Here is an 18,847-nt window from a genome sequence, read left to right as displayed (position 1 = left end):
TTATTCAGTGTGCATCACATTTTAATGGTATTTCTTTATAGAAAGAAAAAATATTACAGTCATTCTTTGAGAATCTAATTGCAGTAAAATAAATAATTCAAAAATGATTATTTTCATCGTTAAAATGTAAAATTCTGGTGTCGTCATTTTGATATACTTCTGTTCAAATTATTCTTATATAATAGATTTTTTTTATTTTTCAAACATTGCACAAACATATTCATTAGTCAAATTTATGAAATATTACAGTCAATATTGCAATAGCGAAAACGTACTCATTTTGCTGCATAGTTGTGATGTACATATTTATTAATCATTGCAATTTTTATTCGGATACTCAGTTATCAAGCTGAACAAATTAGTTGATGTAAAATACTCTGTAAATATTTTGATGGAACCTGCAATTTAGGTGAAACGAAATTGAATTTTAGTTGCGTGTCAGTAAAAAAAACAGTCTACTGTCTTTTTATAGTAAAAATGCAAGACTAGTACTTTTACCGCAAGCTTGAGTCTAATAATTCTGCATTCTGGTTAAATACACAAAAACACCCTACATGTATTGGATTTAGTAACCTGGATTGTTTTAACGGTCCGTAAAATCCATGCTCATATGGGCTTCCGTGTATACATTGAAGGATGTTGTATAAAAAGGGGATCGGACACGTTAAATCCGATGCTTCATGGATAAATAGTCAACAACATTTGTTTTCTAATGATTTGAGAAGTTTTGTTTTTGATCACATAAGTGCAAATATTATAAATCTTCCTCAATTATAATAACCTGCCATCATTTACGAACTGAACAAAGAAATAACACGATGGATGACGTATACGGTGCAGGAAATGCTTACCCTTCCGGATCACCTGATTTCACTCCCAGTTTTTTTTGTGGAGTTCGTTTGTTTCTTATCTATTACTTATAACTGTTGGTGTAAATGTCCTTTGTTTACTCCTTGGTTTTGTTTGTTATTGTCTCTCGTTTTTGATCACACTAGTGCAAATATTACAAATAAAGACAAACGAATATTGCAAGAAAAGTACAAACATGTACAATTAGTCAAACTCAATTCAATTTATTGGTGATCGAAACCCACAAACTGTGTTCAATAGTATCGATGTTTTACAAATCTACCATCTCCATATGGGACAAGGAAGTACCACATATATGACTTCCTTTGTGATGATGATAAAGTGTTTTAGAAAAAAAATACACTGAGACAATCATTTAAGTTCCTTTATGATAATAAAAAAGAGTTTTAGAAAACAATTACACTGAGACAATCATTTGAGTTCCTTTATATTATAATAATAAAGTGTTCTAAAAAATAATTACACTAAGACAATCATTTAAGTTCCTTTATGATAATAATAAAGTGTTTTAGAAAATAATTACACTGAGACAATCATTTAAGTTCCTTTATATTATAATAATAAAGTGTTCTAAAAAATAATTACACTGAGACAATCATTTAAGTTCCTTTATGATAATAATAAAGTGTTTTAGAAAATAATTACACTGAGACAATCATTTAAGTTCCTTTATGATAATAATAAAGTGTTTTAGAAAATAATTACACTGAGACAATCATTTAAGTTCCTTTATGATAATAATAAAGTGTTTTAGAAAATAATTACACTGAGACAATCATTTAAGCTTACATGTAATGAACAGACTGTTATAACATAAAACGATTTCAGCAAGAATAAAAAAACTCATTTGTATCTATGTTGGCTTGGTATTAAAATTGAGATATAGTTCAACATTTTGTTCCTGTTGAACTTGTCTATACCATCGTTATTTATATCCATTTACGTTTCCACGATCATTAACAAGTTCTCGATACCATTTATCATTTTCAAGAAGGTTGATTTTCGTGTTAACCGTTTCTATAACGAGCTTTGCATTAAAAAAAAGCATTGCTTACTTCTTCAATTTATGATCAATTATTTTCATCCCCAGGAAGTTATATAGCCATTTTCAGCAGACAATTTCTGAAACTTTGGTTGTGAATTTACACCAGATTTTAGCACATAATTAAGCAACAGAACATCATCCGTAATTAAAAATTGTCAATTAACATTAATTAATTATAGATTAAACAACTTAAGGATATAACGGGATTTTGATGATAAAGACAGAAGAGAGATTTAGGAGATAATTAACTACGCTCTAATCCTATGTGAATTGTTATATTTGTAATTCGTATCATGTTTAAATTGCAAATATCATAATAAAAAAGTGTTCAATGTAAAGACAACAGTTATTGATATTATTTTATAACCTTTCTAAAATCGTCCTTTAATAAATATTGATAGGTTTAAATTCATTCGAGCAAAGTTCACCTTAGATGGATTTAACAATTTAACAAAAGTGCTCTTCAACTTTGTACTTGTTTTGGCTTTCGAACTTTTTTCATCTGAGCATCACTGCTTAGTCTTGTGTGGACGAAACGAAGGTCTGACGTATTACATTTTAAACCTGGTACATTTTGATTATTAAGATTACTTTTACTGTTGAATGGTTTTATGTTATATCCGTTTGACGTGGCTCGGTACTTATACATCTCGTCAATGTGTTGGTATTGGCTTTCATTTTTTGGTGATTTGTTTTGTATATGTGACTCTTTGTATTTCTTTTGTTTTTATAACATGACTCTGTACTTTAAAAGATCCCGTCAGTATGATATTGGTCTATAATATGTCATTATGATATATTTCTATTACGAATTACTATATACGTTGAACCACAAACGTCAAAATCATTCTATGGCGTAGTGGAATTAACAATTTTTGGATTCTCATAAATTCTATGTATAACTTTTGGACTAGTTTGAATCGCGGTCTATTTCTGTAATTTGTTCTTGCATACGTTTGATTTTTGAACTCTGTATGCGTACATTGCCTATGTATATTTAAAATTGTTTGTATGCACATTGAACGACAAATTTATGTGACGTATATAATTTTTCTGACGTCAAACACTCAAATCACTCCATGTGTTCGTAGATAGTAGATGTTTTTGTGTCCTGTTAAATTGTTCCTTTTAAATTTTTGGATTCTCATAAATTCTATGTATAACTTTTGGACTAGTTTGAATCTCGGTCTATTTCTGTAATTAATTCTTACATACTTTTGATTTTTTAACCCTGTATGCGTACATTGCCTATGTAAATTTTAAAATTGTTTGTATGCACATTGAACGACAAATTTATGTGACGTATATATTTTTTCTGACGTCAGACACTCATATCAATCCATGTGTTCGTAGATAGTAGATGTTTTTGTGTCCTGTTAAATTATTCCTTTTAAAATTGTTATACGATGATGACTGATGTACCCATATTTTGACTATTTTATCAAGTTTGACTGTTTATTTAACGCATCATGTAAATGTAGCGGAATTTGATGAGACTGTTATTAAAGTGAGAGGGTTAGCGCTATAGAACCAGGTTGAATCCACCATTTTCTACATTTGAAAATGCCTGTATCAAGTCAGGAATATGACAGTTCTTGTCCATTCGTTTTTGATGCGTTTTGTTATTTGATTTTGCCATGTGATTATGGACTTTCCAAATTGATTTTCCTCTGAGTTCAGTATTTTTGTGATTTAACTTTTTTTGTTAGCTATTATTCGTGTGTTTCTCTGTTCTTTATGTTTTCCCATTTATTTGTTTTGTAGTCCTGTTATGTAATGTCAATTTAATGTTGTATTTAATCATTGCCATAAAATCGGGAGGTTTGGCATACCACAAAACCAGGTCCAACACACCATTTTTAGAATTTGTTTTCTTAAAATGTCCTGTACCAATTCAGGAAAATGGCCATTTTTATATTATAGTTCGTTTCAGTGTGTTCAAAAAATTTAATGTGTATTTCTGTTGTGTCGCTTTTTTCTTATGTTTGATCTATTTCCCTCAGTTTTAGTTGGTAGCCCGGAATTGGGTTTTTTTTCTCAATCGATTTACGAGTTTCTAACAGCGTTATACTATTGATGCCTTTATTTAGTATATACCTGTTAAGCTGATTCGGTTCTTATGCATCTATGGCTTTCCAATATTTAGTGTTCCGGATGAGGAAAATCTAGGAAAACGTGTCGGACGCTTGAAGTAGATAACGGGTTGTTTTCCTTTTTTACGATTTTGCTAAATATTTCCTGAACCATGCAGAATGTTTTTTTCTGCGGTTTACGCCATGTATAATTGCATTGCCTGAATCATTTAAATCTTATTTTAATTTTCTGATTAGATGACTGAATAGTAATTTCTAGTGCGGGATACTGCTCTAGTTTTCAGCTAATACGTCTCATTGCTTCTGTTGTATCAGTTAATTTGATTCTATATTTGTCCGGGTTATCTTTTAAATTTTATATGTAAAAACTGTTCTGTGACAGGAAGTCCTAATTTGGTCAACAATATATTTTATATATTACAATATACTGAAGTAAGACAAACTAAGTGCTTTGTCCGTCTACTGTTAGATAGAGACATAGTTGGCAGGATAAAAGTATGGTTTATTATTTAATGACACATTTCCTGTTAGAATAAAGTAAAACAATAGAAATGGAAAATAAATCGAAGAGACATAAAAAAATTACTTACCCGCAGTAGAGCCTCAGACGCCCCTAAACAATAATATATACTCGTTCAGTGAAAACAAGATGTAATACCAAACTCCGAAACATATAAATGAACGAAAATTTAGACTATCAACGGCCATAGGCTCATATATTGGAACAGGCGCAAAATGCGGCAGGATTGAACATGTTATGTAAGATTATAATCCCCCTAATACCTCTATCAAATGTCGCAAAAACACACACAATAATACGCACAATAAAAATTAGTTGTATAGAAGTCCGAGTCCGATGTCTGAATACGTTAAAAAAATAAACTAAGCAAAATGACAATGATGCATAAATAAACAAAGCACTACTAGTAGTTACTGTTATTTTGATTACAAGATTATGTCTTTTCTATTGACCTTATGTGTTTAGTCTGCCTCAACTGTGTTTTTTTTATAGTTTGTTCTTATGTTGTTCCGTTCCAATACTATCCTTGATTAGTAGATATTGAGCCCCAAATTCTTTATGTGCCTTTCAGAAGTCAGGAGCCTGTAATTCAGTGGTTATCATTTGTTCATTTATGTCATATCGTGTTTTTCTTTATTTTTTTGGGGTCATAAATTAGTAATCTTAATTGATTTTTTTTATATTTTTCATGTTATGACCTATTATTGTATAAAACAACTACTACATAGTTCCAATGATTTCTATTTCAAATGACGCAATTTCAAGCATTCATGGCTTCTTTTTCTTAAGTTCATATAAAGTCTCATTTTTTTTAGTGTTAAACTAAACCTCATTCTGACTTGTGATAAACAACCTAACATTACTTTTATTTTAGTGTGAACTTGTTCCTGGAATTAAAAAAGTACCTAAACAAGTACCTCGGATTTGAACAGCAGAGTAAATGTGCCCTTCTATTAAAATGGCATTTACTTCTGTATTAAGATTAACGGTACATAATTTCCTGAACCAGATGCGCATTTCGACAATACATGTCTTTCAGTGATGCTCGTGACCAAAATATCTAAAATTCAAAGCTTATATAAAAGACGAAGAGCTATAATCCAAAAGGTCCAAAAAGTTTTATTTATTATTCAAAAGAAACTTTCAACAAGGATTCTACAGTGATCCTAAGTTCCATAGCTTGCACTCGCTACAAAAACTTTCATAATATTTCATCTATTGATGTTAACATTTTTTTAAAACAATATACTTCTTTCTTGTATAATCTTCCCGACTGAGCATGCCTTAATGTTTCATACCTTATATACGACTATACTTTATGAGTTTTCTCCTTGTGTAAGGCCGTACGGTTGCTTATAATTACTTTTATCCATTTTATTTGAACTTTGATGGATAGTTGTTTCATTGACAATCATAACTCGTCTCCTTTTTAAAACCCAGCAATACTTACAATTATACAAAAAGATTCTCAATACTATGTAAGATGGTTTACTGCTGTTCATTTTATTCCATTTTTTTTTAAATTTGTTTCGGATTAGACAACTGATTATTTTATAGTTTCTCTATCCAAATACTGCTAAAAACTGCTGTTATACTGGATATCGTTATACTCTTTAATTTGTTTCTACAACTATTTCTAGAGGCTTGGCGCCCGTGTGTAGTCAGTGCACCCCTTTTGGAAATCATTTGCTGCATTTAATCAATATGTAAGTATGAAAACTTTCTTCATTTTAGTATTGCCATCTGATAAGGGACTTCCAGATTTAAATTTTCCTTGTCGTTCGGTATTTTTGACATTTATGACTTTTACTTCAGGTGCATTTTAACAGTGACTGGGTCATATCAATGAGTGCGCATGAAGCCTATTGAAAAATTAATTAAAAAATGTGTTTCAGTCAAATATTTGTTTATTTATCCTCACTATATAAGAGATATTAGCACGTACATATACATAAAACAAAACATCTAGAGGCGTATAAACAAAGTCGGATTAATTAATTTCTGTTACATTTTTCTACTTTAAAAAGCAAAGTCAAAAGTAGTATCTTGCCTGGAAACCCAATCTGTGCAGATGAACCTAGATAACATGCATAAAAAATCGTCGCTTAACATGTGGTTATAAAGAATATTTATCTAAAACAGAAAAATAACCAGATGAAAATTTCTTTCAACTAGGTAAGTAGATACATTATGTCAGTTCATGTAAGATATTCTGTAATCATTTCAATGTAGACCTACGAGTTAATTGAAACGAAATGTATGAAATTTTCTAGCCAATAATGCAATTTCGTAAACGTACTCCTTTACCATTCTCGTTGTAAAGAACATATATCTTACTCAGCGTATTAATAAGATGAAATTTTCACTTTTATTCGGATATTCATTCATCAAGCTTAACAGATACATTGCAATATTCTATAAATATTCCAACGAAAACCTACAATCTTAATAAAACAAAATGTAATTTAATTGCGCGTCAGTAAACAAAATCAATAACAGGTCCTAACTTAGAAGAAAGTTGATACTAATTGTACTGTAAGGTTGATTCGAATGAATCCGCATTCTGGTTTCCATACACAAATACACCATAAATATTTGGACACAGTTACCTGAAACTCTTTCAACGGTTATTCAAATCCATGCTAAAAAGGCCTTCATGTTTACACAGTGAATGCTGTTTGAAGCGCAGCATTGCTTATTTGGAATGGATACATTAAATCCAATGCACCATGAAGGAACAGTTAAATAAACAAGTTTTGTAGTAATTTGATACATTTGTTTTTAACCACAATAGTGCAAATAGTACATATAAGTACAAACAAACGAGAAAAAGCATAGAACAAAACAGGCAATATGAATTGAATCAAAAATCATCACAATTAAGTTATCTGTAATCTTATCCGACAAATCATGTTCAAAACGGTCAATAGCTTCGATGTTTATTTATCTACTGTATAAATAAATAAGGAGGTACTATATATAGGACTGACTATCTGTGGATTTTGTCTATGAATTTATGAGTTTCAAACAGCTGTATACTACTGTTGCCTTTATTTATTTATGATCATATATCTTTAAACACAGTAAAATTAAAAAGTTCATGAATAGCATGAGATTAGTAATTATTGATAACTATTGTCTCATCGCACATGTTTACATGCTTTTGATTAAAACAAGTTAAATACCATGAATATTCATAATATCTGCTTATTGATTAAATTATCAGAGTTTTCGATATAATTTGAACATTCAGAAAATAAAATCCTTCGTGGGGTCACCACGAGGACGGTAATTTAGAAGAAAATGTGTATTTATCGGAACTATCGCAATTATCCGTACATAATACACACTCTGTCCATAACTGCAAATAGTGGGCTGGCGTTCCTTAATGTTTCGATCGCAAGCGGTTGGTAGTGATCCGTACCGGAACAGATCCAGAAAACGTATATATGTTGTCTAGTTATTTTTTTCTGTCCAAGTTGTCTGTAAATTTGTAATTTATTTCCGTTGTAGTTTCAGTGGTCATTTAAAAGTTCATGATACCATTTATCGTTGTCAAGAAGGTTTATCTACACGCTAACAGTATGTATAACGAGATTCGCATTGAAAGTAATATTGGTTACGTTTACAACATATGATCACTTTTTATCATTACCAGGTTGTTATAAAGCAAATGCCGACAGACGGTGATCATCCATTGAAAACTGGTTGTGAATTTAAACCAGTTATAGCATATAACTAAACAACTGAATATGAGGCCAAATTAACATGGTTTATTTACATCTAGCAATTATCTAAAATTTTAAGACTGCATCGTGATGCTGATAGTGCAGACGAAATAAGAGATATTTTGGAAATAACTTTGTAAAAGTGAGCATTCGTTTGTTTTCTGAACCATATCACACTATTTTATTTGTTATGTTTTTCATGTTTATGTTTCGATTATCACAATAGCACAATAAATGTATTTTCCCGCGTTTCGGAGTATAGCGGGAAAATGTTGTCTAAAAGGAACGTTTTATAAGAACGGTATATAGTTGTACACGTGGATACGTGGACCAATCATTTGGATTGTCAATAAGTATTCTTATGTTAATGAGGTGAAAGCGGGTTTTTAATTTTCTTGGGTTTGAAAATCATTCTAGCCGCAGACGTTCAACACTAAACATGTCGGAGCCGGCAGAAATAAACATGCTCATCGACCGAAAAATTAAAGACGCTATGAGCCAGAACCAGAACGAGATACTGCAGAGCATCGACAGATTAATGTCTACTCGTTTAGACACGTTTCAGAGATCCGTCCACGAAACGCAGAGGCAGTTATCAGAAACTCAAATGTCAAAAATTCAGCAGATGAACACTGAAAATTACGTTTTCAAGCGAAAGGGAAACGAGGAGCAGTTCAAGGTTAACACAAAAATCGCCAACAAGATGAAAGAGGCCAGAAGTATTCTAACAGAATCGCAGGACAACAACGAGAGTACAGAGGGCGCGATGAGGAACATTTGTGAAGGTTTGGACATTCTTAATCATCGACAAAAATTGATTAAGCTCGCGGATCAGTCCGAGAACGGATGGAGAACAGTTACCGAGTATGAAACGCACAACCTTGCAGATGACTCAGAAGACGAAAAACGCATAATACGAGCAGAAAACAAAGCGTCGAGGAAAATGAAGAGCGACAAAAAGTTTAAGACACGTACAACTCCTTACAGTGCCCCACAGTCTACTCGATTAAGCTCAGTTAATCAACAGAGTACAGTTAACATTCCTGTGGTGCATCGACCCGGAAAATGTTAGTCTGCACGGCTAAATGCATTGCTTTGTGTTTGTTATTATTGTAGTGTAGTTAAGACAATGATGTTTAATGTACATTAAATAACAGAACTAAAGGCCCGTTACCAATATTTATCATTTGAGTTATAGGCTGTTTCTCATATCACGGCGTGTTCCCAGATATGATCTTTTCATTTCATAGAGACATAACTTGTGACTGTTGCCAGTATAAAAACATATAATTGCAGTGAAAATTGAATTCTAAAGTGGTGAAGGTATTGGCAGTACAGAGTTTAAGTATAAGTTTAAACTTTAACAAGTTCGAATCATATAAATATTGAAAATATACTGCACAGCCCTATGTTTTGATCTTTGAGTAACATAGGAGGGCATACTAACTATTTTAAAATTCTAGGATATATATTTTTTACGAAACTTCATGGTAAATGTGGCACAATTATAGCTGCAAATGGAGTGCATATGGAAAAAAATTGTCTATTTTACAGAAATGAAACATTTGATAATATCATGCAATATCTTTTGTGACTAAATACTACAATTGTCATCTCATGTTAAGCCTAGCAAAACTTTCGATTATGCAAAACATTCCCAGAACCATGTAAGATGTTTGTATACTGTTTACGCCATGTATAATTTGATTGTCTGAATCATTTGATTTTTTCTAAATTGTTACTGATTAGATACCTGATTAAATTATAATTTCTCGTTCTGGTAACTGCTAGAGTTTTCAGCTGTAATACTTCATAGCTTTTTTATATCATCTAATTTGTTTCTATGTTAGTCAGGCTTATCGTGAAGTCAATACACACATCTTGTTAACCATTTGATGAATTCAATCAATATTTATGTATGGAAATCTTTTACACAGATTATGACTTTTACTTCTGATGCTCTTTAACAGTGACTGGGTCAGATAAATTTGAAACTGAGCTATGATTGCACATGCGGCATATTGAAAATATAGCAATGATTGAGATACAGTCAAAATTGGTTAATTTAATTCCAACTCGTTATGTTAAAAGTACATATATTAAAGAATATATACAACTCGTCTAAACATCAACCCAACAATGTTAGATCTGTAAATTTGCTTTCGCAAATTTTTGGTTCTTCCCTCGCCGGGATTCGAACCCATGCTACTGTGATATCGTGACACCAAATCGCCTGCACTGCAGCCGTCCCGCTAGACCACACGACTAAAGAATATATATATATAGGTTCTTCAACAAAGTCGGATTAACCTCGTTTTCTTTAAACCGTTATAAAAACAGGATTTTTTTAGAACTCATAAAACTAACGCTTGCTGAGAGGTTTACATTATCTTTAGGTTTCATAATTACTTGTAGTGCAATGGGCACTATTGACATGTGAATATCGCTTGATATCAACTATCGAATATATAATAAATGACCGTTTATATTTATTGGCACAGCATAGAGATATCAGCAATTTTTAATTTTAACTTTACCAGGAGGAAACCCTGTTGAAATACTAGTAGAACAAAAGGATTGAAGTTATTTGTTAGAGAAGGCGATAAATGCTTACTGTAATGTTTACTACAGTAACATAAATTTAATAGAAACAAATAAAACGACAATGTTCTTCTCAATTACAAAGTGTTTTATTTTAAAAACACCATTTGCATAAGTTTGTATAATTTATCTGTAACATAGCAATGCAGAACAATTAGATATCAATTCAATGACATGTGTATTTATCAAGTTAAATGTAGATAATGCATAACCTCCGATTTGTTTTTAAAAATTACCACGGACATGGAACATGTGTCTGCCCTTCCATTATGTGACCGCTTTAGATTCTATCATTTTTAAATATCAAAACTATAGGTTGACTTGATGACATAAAAAAATCACAGTACGAAAAGATGAAATATATGGCGGAAGTGAAATACCTTTAAAATGAATCACAAAAATAGAGTAGATGTGTTCGAACATCTATTTGTTTTACCAAGAGTACTTGACGACGGTCTTTTAAGTTGAATGGTGAAAATGTATATCTTTGAAAAAAAAAGTGTGTGTGATAACTAGGGTTTATAATCCTCAACAACTAAAAATTTATTGTTTGCCCTTCCACGAAATATTTAATTAGATTTTTTTTTAAATATTTAAGAATTTTCGAAAATCCACCTGACAACCGACCAGACATTAGGTTTAAGTAGAATCAATGTAGACAAGATCATGAACTGATACTCATTAGCTAGTAGATACACTTGTCTTTTAAAATACATCTGACATATAAAAGGATGGTAATGGTGCTATGTGGAAAAATTTATTGGTTTTCAAGAGAAAAACTGGCAGCGCGTCATCCATACAATGGCTTCCATTTCTACGATTGTGAAAATGAACTGGCGGAATGGGGAGATAATTTTGACGAAGTTGAATCCTGACTGTTAAAATACGACGACGTTAAAAATAAAACTCTGCAGAGTCACGTGACCATTACCAGGTATTTACACGGTAAGTGGCTGTATAACGCTAATGCATTATAAAGACAGTCAATTCATTTGGCCAAGAAAATAGTCTTGTGCCAATATAAATAAAGTTGACATAAAATACAGTATTGTTGTATCAATGAACTCTGTAACAGTATTTTTCTTATAACAGACAAAACAAAACATACGTATGCAAAGCAATTCTATTTTAGTGAACCATAATTTATGATACAATTTGACAATTTGTGATAACAAAAATTAATAGGCGCAACTTTGACCTTACAAATCAAAACGTCTCGTTGATATTTTCCGTAGGTAGTTTAACAGTTGCAACAAGATTTTAAACGTAAAACTATACTCCTATGTCCATTGTCATCTTCCAGATTACTACATTTAAAAAGAAGATATATTTTCGTAATTGAAAATCATTCCTCCAGATAACCACCGTTTTCCTTTTTCTGTGTACAAATATCAACAATATAATATAACACTGTGAGTTTATTGTTCAGGTGCATGATCAGTTATAAAAAGAAAGTCATTTAGTATGTATACTTATTCTATAAACTACCTAGAATATCAAATAAATGATATAATCACTAGCCAAATAAAATAGTAAACATTTTATACTAATTGCTAGTTATAAATGACTTTTTGATTTGCATTCGATAAAGCTTTCAGTATTCAACGAAAACTATATACAAAGTATAATAAAGCAGGCATACCGCTGCGTCTGTGTTGACCGTCTATACAACAATATAGTCGAAGTGTGTACGCTTTAGTCTATCACAAGATGTAAACATATCTTATCGCGAATGATGAATGGAACTTAAAATGGAAAGCAATTAGAGAGAAATAATAGTCAAATATTTAAATGGGAACCGATTTTGATAAGTTAGATTTACGGGATTTTTAGTGCCACATTCATTTTATGAACACATCTATCATGGTAAGAATTTATATGTTATACATTTTATTGAAGTAAAACGTTATATTTAGTTCTGACTGTTATGTGTAAAAGTTATGCAATGCATATGTATTTTCATAATTGGAAATATTTAAATCGACAGAAAAACTGAAAATGATATTTTATTATTCTCATTTATCTATTTTATTGTATTGTGGTATATTTCATATGACAAATATCAATTATTAATCATCATATATTATTTACGAATCATAATCGATTTTTCACACCCAATGCTTATGTTTACAGGAAACGAGTTTAGGAATTTTCAACTGGTAGTTTTAATTTTCATTTTTAAAATATTTTCATTAAAAATTGTTAAATGCAGGATTTAGATCGATACAATTTATTGCCCGAGAGAAGAAATTTACCATAGAAATAATATGAAACTTTAATTTTAAAAAATATATATGTTTATATACTTGACTACCTAATCTTAACTTTAAAACAACGCTTTGTGCACACGTGAACCTTCTTGTAAAAGAAAATCGTTCTTAAATGTAATACTATGAACGTATTGTCTTCTCGTACTCTTTTTCGTCAATATAATACCGTATTCCGTGAACTTATATACGAGATCTCTCGTTAATACTGTGTCCACTGCATCGCACCATACATGTGAGAAGGGGAAACCGTGTTGAACGAATGTAAATCAACGTGCATGGAAGGTCAACAGGTTTTTTTTATTCACAACTGGGAATGCATTGAAAATATACACACAATATCATGGCTCTATCCATTCACTCTTTTAAAGTGCTCTGTTTTGATTGGTTGTAATTTTCACGATCCAGTAAAATTCATGTAACTCCAAACAACAAACACAAATTACTAAATGCAAGAAATAAATCACAAAAATACAGAACTCCAAGCACAATTCAAAAAGAAAGGTCCATTGCTTGATAGCTAGCTAAACATCTAAGTTGTATGACAGTCACATCAAATTCCACTAAATTAACAACGAAGTACAAACACAACAAACAGGTATAATAGGTTAAAATATCAAAAATAGGGGTACAGCAGTCAACATTGTGTTATAATCTTAATCACTATTTAAAAACAGAACAAAAAAGCACAAAAAGTCATATAGACAAAGAACAGCGCTAAAAATGAAAGACAAGAATACGTGTTTTTTCTCATAAAGCACAAATACACAATGACGGGATGCATAAGTTCAGAGCAACTTCATATTTATTGAAGTAACACAAGAAGGCATATAGACTAGCACTTTAGCAAAAATGAAACACAAGAATACAAAAATTATCATATAAAAATACCACAACGACGGGATGTATAAGAAATACTTTGTTCTGAAATAGGTTATAGATTCGTAATAAATGTACAAAAAAGTGCATATAGATCTTAGTATAGTATTTGGGCATGCATTGGTTCAATAATTTCGGTAACATTATATCTACAAAAATAACTCATTTCATCTGACTTAAAGAAAGTAATGTTTTTGGTTGGTTGGTGTTGTTTTTGTTTTGTTTTTTTGTTATGCGGGTTCAATGAGGGATATTTTAAGACAACCAACAAAATATACTTTATTCTTACGTTTACTTCTGCTGATGTTATTGGTGTTTACTGTAAATATCTTCTGTTTGTTCAGTTAAAGGAAGGGTTTATGGAACTTGATTTTATAGTTTTTACAATTGATCATAATATCAGTCCTTACGTCTTTTCTATGTTTGTTACACGCCAATAAGACAGTAAACATAATATCCAATAAAACCAATTAAAGTTATCTAAACATAATTCATAAGTTTTCAACAGTAGACAATTTTCAATAGACAGAATGTCCAACACCAAATCGTCTCGAGTCTAGACAAATTGTTAATAAATCAAGTTGACAACAGCAAACAGAGATCCCACTTCAACACGAATAAACTCATCATAGATACTAGGATTGTAAAGGCCAATCAATCAAAGAGATACAAACAAAAACTCCTACTGATGATTGAGTTTCCTTACTTGGGTAGAGGCATCAACATATAGCGGTGTTAAACAACGAGGTTCTTGCTTTTAGGCGGACACATTAAAGTGAAGCAGGGTAAAACCCGACTCTGGACAGACACATGGTTTAGAGGGGTTTAACCTGACTTGAAACAGGTACATTAATATGAAGCGGAGTTAATTATCTGACTTTCATGACTAGGCGAATAAATTTATGTTTGGCGTGGTTAAATTAGTTTTATCTCTATCAGCGAAATAACAAAAGGTACACAAAGAAACACTTATACCGAAAACCAGTTTAAAAATTGTAGTCTACAACAAAATATCAGTACTTAAAAAGATACACATAGTGTACTTGTATCTCAAAAATACCGTATAAGAAATTCCTGCAGTGACTTTTCAATGTCAGATGTTAATAGCAAAGCTCTTAAAGATGCCCTGTAATTTTCTGTCTTAGCATAATTGTTCTACTGTTTCGTCTTCATCCGGCTAATAAAGAGATATAACAATTGGAATAATTTTACTGTTTTATATACGATTGTGAAAACCGTTTATATTATCATGAAACAGTTGGACAACATTTTTACCAAATTACATAATATATATGGTATAATCAAAGCGGTGCAGACAAATGATTATTACAGTAAAGTCTTGAAGAGCCAACTGCGGGAATTGATTATCTCAAAAATTTAACAGAAACGATATCGAAAAGACAATGGCAAAATAAGAATATGGACATAAGTTAAACTATTTCATCGCGACTGCGGCGTTCGTTGACTTCCATAATTAACCATTTGATTTAGAGTCATATGAAATGAGTTTATAGAAATCGCAATATTAAAATAACAAACCAATGCATGCATATATTTTATACTTAGTTCTCTGTGCAAGTTTTTTTTTAAACATTCTAAGGAACTCAATATCGAGCACTCAAATCACCGACGATCGTATTTTTAGGTCTTTTCACTTTTCTGTGGTAAGACTTATTGTATTTCTTCTGATTATTTTTTCCGCCTAATTTTGTTCTTGCGATAAATATTTGTTTCGCAATATGTCGTTTAGACATGTTGAATATGATATCGAACAATTTATGCGCCTTTAAAATTTACCCTGCGTAACCGAATACTTTTCTTTGTAGAAGTAATCTCTCAAAACACTGTTTTCCTTGTGTCCACTACTCCTTCGCAACCGTAAAAGATTACGACATTTTATAAAATTGCTCGTTATATCTTTCGCATGATTTGTTGAATTTCAATCGAAGCGATATAAACACTGCATATGAGAGCTATTTACCATTATGCATTTGATATATTTGATATGCATTTCTGTCTTTTAAACCATAAGTGATGGAGACCTATGATCTATTGATTTGAGGTCGTTGATTAAATGAATGATAATAAGACCAAGGTCAAACGTCAAGGTCATATTCTAAATTTTGATTTTGGCTTATTTTCGCTTATATCCAAAAACTGTATAAGATAAATTATTTTTCCTTGATTGTTAGTTGCGACTTGTCGTAACACGTAAATTTTGATAACAAGGATACGTTGAACGCAAAAGGGAGTTTTCTCCCCTCTTATATTTAAAAACACGCGGATGGTGATATAACTCATAAACCAAATATAATTAAGACCTATGGTCTTTTGATTTGATCTCAAGGTCATATATTGATTTGGCGTTCTAGATTTTGGTCTTTCCTTTTATCATATATTTATACATGATAAAGCCATGGAACTTTTCGCAAAAGCTTTCAAACCATTTGGAATTGACCTTGTTTAAACTGGAAGTAGCTATTTTTCATACCTTATGTAAATAAAAGTATATAGAACCAGATATTTTTGGAATAAGTGTCAAATGAATATTCAAATGGTATCGGAAGTTACATTGTCCAAACCGGAAGTAACAAATTATCTCCCTTATTTAAAAAGTAGTGTATAGAAACCATATATTTTTGGAATCAGCGTACAATAAGCTATGATTTGACGATTGTAATGACATTCTAAACCTAATTTTACTACTTTCATATTAAAATACAGAGTTTTTGGTGGAAAGACCTTCAGTTGTTCTCTGAACAATTGGTTTTTATTTATTTTTTTGTGGTTGTTATTAATTGTATGATTTCGATCGATGTAATGTAATTCCAAAACGAAAGATTTATAGTTTATTTTATAAAGGTGTCCTTTTATTCAAATGCTGTATTTTATCTCAGATGCTGTTATTGATGTTTACTCTCAATAACACCTGTATGTCCAGATGTGGGAAGAGTTTATGAAACTCCATTTCTCGTCATGATATATCGTTTAAGGTATAACTGAAAATAAAATATAAACAAGCAGTCCTTCCGTTTCTATTAGGTTAGTTACACCTCAGTAAGACATGATACCTAATTCGTATTAAAATCAATTAAAGACTTCTAAAGGAAGACATAAGTCTTCAACAAGAGACAATATTCTATTATAGACAATATGTCAAACTTCAACTCGTCCCGAGTCTAGACTAATTGTTAATACACTGTGTATATCAAGTTAACAGTGCCTAACAAAGATCTGACTTATGTACCAATCTCTTGTAAAAGACAAATAACCAAACAGATAATAATTAATTGCGAGTACTTTTCTTAAAGATTTAAATTAAAAAAAAGTATTTTTTGTTAAAAGAAAGTATGCGTGCACGTTTTTTTTTTTAAAGAATTAGCCAATTAGTATATGAATTATGTTCGTCCTTTTTACCTCTGCTGGTGGACTATCAGTCCCCGAGGGTATCATCAGCTCAGTAGTCAGTATTTCGGTACTGACATGATTTAACAAACTTTACTAAAAAAAATGTCCGTTTATAACTTTAGAAATTATTAAGAAACTAAGGTTTCAACTCCCTCAGGCAAAGTTGGCTTTAGATGAATTTGGCTATCTATTTTAGGTATTTTTTATATATAGCTCTTCAACGGTTTCGGTACTTATACATCTTTGGATTTCAAATGTTTGGCTTTGAGCGTTCCTGATGAAGGTAAATCCAGAAAAGCGCTTCGGACGCAAGAAATTAATAACGTGTTGTTTTCAATATTTTACAAAAGTTGAAATATTATAGACTGTCATTGATTCATAGATTTCCACTTTCTATGAAATTATCGGGGAATTCCGGATAACATAATTTTAGTAAATTCTGATATTAAATGTTGTGTATTGTAACAGTTGGCTTACTAGTCATTTTGATTTTCTGTTGTTGTATGTATATCGAAAAACTTATATGATGATGAACGACTGTTACGTAACTTTACTCTTGAAATCATTTTAATTTCAAATAAACAGATGTCTGTCATAACTATTACTGTATCGAGCATAGGCAAAGGGTCATATCAATGAAATAATTGATTTCACGAAAGTCGTTATTGGTTAAAATGTTTCTTAACATTTCATTGTATAATTTTCAACGTACAATCACTTGAAAAAAGGCTAAAGGATGTGGTCATTGTGTACCAGAAAGAAACATACTTTGAAAAGTATTTAAACCGGAAATCAAGACGTCTAAATCAAAAATTGTGAACATTTTGTATTGTCGGAGTTTCAAAACACAATATATATCATTGTTAGCAAATTTACATCTTTAAAGAGATTTGTAGACGTGATATGACAAAGTTCAGATAAACTTTTAAAAGGGTTTAGTAGAGACTAGTTATACAATAAACAATAAAGAACATACACAAAAATGTTCAAAATATACAAGGTTCGAACCGTTGCACTTGATATATGTGTATATGATGGAGAAAGTAATGTCTTCAAAGTTAAAAAGCTTAACTCCAGTATTCTGATTTTTCAAATTTTTTAAACCATCTTATTTTTTTAAGTTTGCAGTTGTTTTACTATACAATTAACAGAAAGCAAATTTAAGATCTAATGTTAAATTGTAGTGCTAGCCTTTACTTTGGCTTTTTCGTATCCCGTTGTCCATTGCCTTTCTACATGTAACCAACCGTTAAAATGTTCATAAATACTATCTAAGAATCAAACAGATGCATTTGAAGCTTTCCTGGGTCAACCAATCATATTTTATTGATATTAAAATGTTGATTATTTTTTGGAAAGCTTTAAAATGCTTAAATTATGGCTTACAAGACTACAAAAAAGATGGTAATTGGTACATTCTGATAACTATTTTGGGG

At 31.0% G+C, this 18,847-nt stretch overlaps 1 protein-coding gene across 1 annotated transcript in view; it reads left to right on the top strand.

Moving 5' to 3' along the window:
- Positions 1 to 12,583: 12,583 nt before the first annotated feature.
- Positions 12,584 to 18,847, top strand: part of LOC134706667 (calcitonin gene-related peptide type 1 receptor-like) — a 73,572-nt gene continuing 67,308 nt past the window's right edge. Inside the window, exon 1 of the mRNA XM_063565802.1 lies at positions 12,584 to 12,723. The gene's annotated coding sequence lies outside the window, so the exon portion shown is untranslated. The remainder of the gene's footprint in view (positions 12,724 to 18,847) is intronic.

The sequence above is a fragment of the Mytilus trossulus genome, chromosome 2 (genome assembly GCF_036588685.1).
Source record: "Mytilus trossulus isolate FHL-02 chromosome 2, PNRI_Mtr1.1.1.hap1, whole genome shotgun sequence".
NCBI classification, from domain to species: domain Eukaryota; kingdom Metazoa; phylum Mollusca; class Bivalvia; order Mytilida; family Mytilidae; genus Mytilus; species Mytilus trossulus.
This window is presented reverse-complemented; position numbering and strand designations above follow the sequence as displayed.